The following is an 800-nucleotide window of genomic DNA, read 5'->3' as shown; positions in this document are numbered from 1 at the left end:
TGTGTGTGTATGTTAGTTTTTTTTTTTTTTTTTTTCTTTTTAAATGGGATGAGAAGTGTGTTTCACCCAGCAAAGAAACTTCATTAGAGAAAAATTGGTGAAAACAATTCTTGGAATTTTATGTAAGAGTTGACAATTTAGGATGTTCTTTGTAGTGTACTACAGCAGGTAAAGGGCTCAAAACCTGTCATCTAGTCCTGGATGATCTATCAGTACTGCTTTTTTTAAGGAGACTGGTGACAACTGCAGAAAAAAGCAGAACAACTTTCCTAAGAGCATACGTGAACCAGAGCTGCCTGTCTGCAGGGAGTTCTTGGGTTTGTGTTTGGATGGTTGGTCCCAAGATGGAAGAGTCATCCAGTGAAACTGCAGAAGAAACAGATGTCAGCTGGGGAAATGCCACCTTCAGATCGTCCACTGCGTGTTTCATGTTGTCCGGACAACTGCAGAAAAAAGCAGAACAACTTTCCTAAGAGCATACGTGAACCAGAGCTGCCTGTCTGCAGGGAGTTCTTGGGTTTGTGTTTGGATGGTTGGTCCCAAGATGGAAGAGTCATCCAGTGAAACTGCAGAAGAAACAGATGTCAGCTGGGGAAATGCCACCTTCAGATCGTCCACTGCGTGTTTCATGTTGTCCGGTAAATGGAGATCTTCTTGTGGGCTGCAAAAATAAACTAGTCATGTTCTGTTTGAAACAACTGGTCGTAAACCAGAACTTGACTGTGTTAGACTTTTGAACACTCCTTCATTTTACACACTGATAACTTCAATCCTGCTGGCGTTGCATTTTCTACCAGACG

Source organism: Buceros rhinoceros, unplaced genomic scaffold (assembly GCF_000710305.1).
Source record: "Buceros rhinoceros silvestris isolate BGI_N320 unplaced genomic scaffold, ASM71030v1 scaffold18068, whole genome shotgun sequence".
NCBI classification, from domain to species: domain Eukaryota; kingdom Metazoa; phylum Chordata; class Aves; order Bucerotiformes; family Bucerotidae; genus Buceros; species Buceros rhinoceros.
The sequence above is the reverse complement of the archived record's forward strand: the minus strand, read 5'-3'. Positions refer to the sequence as shown.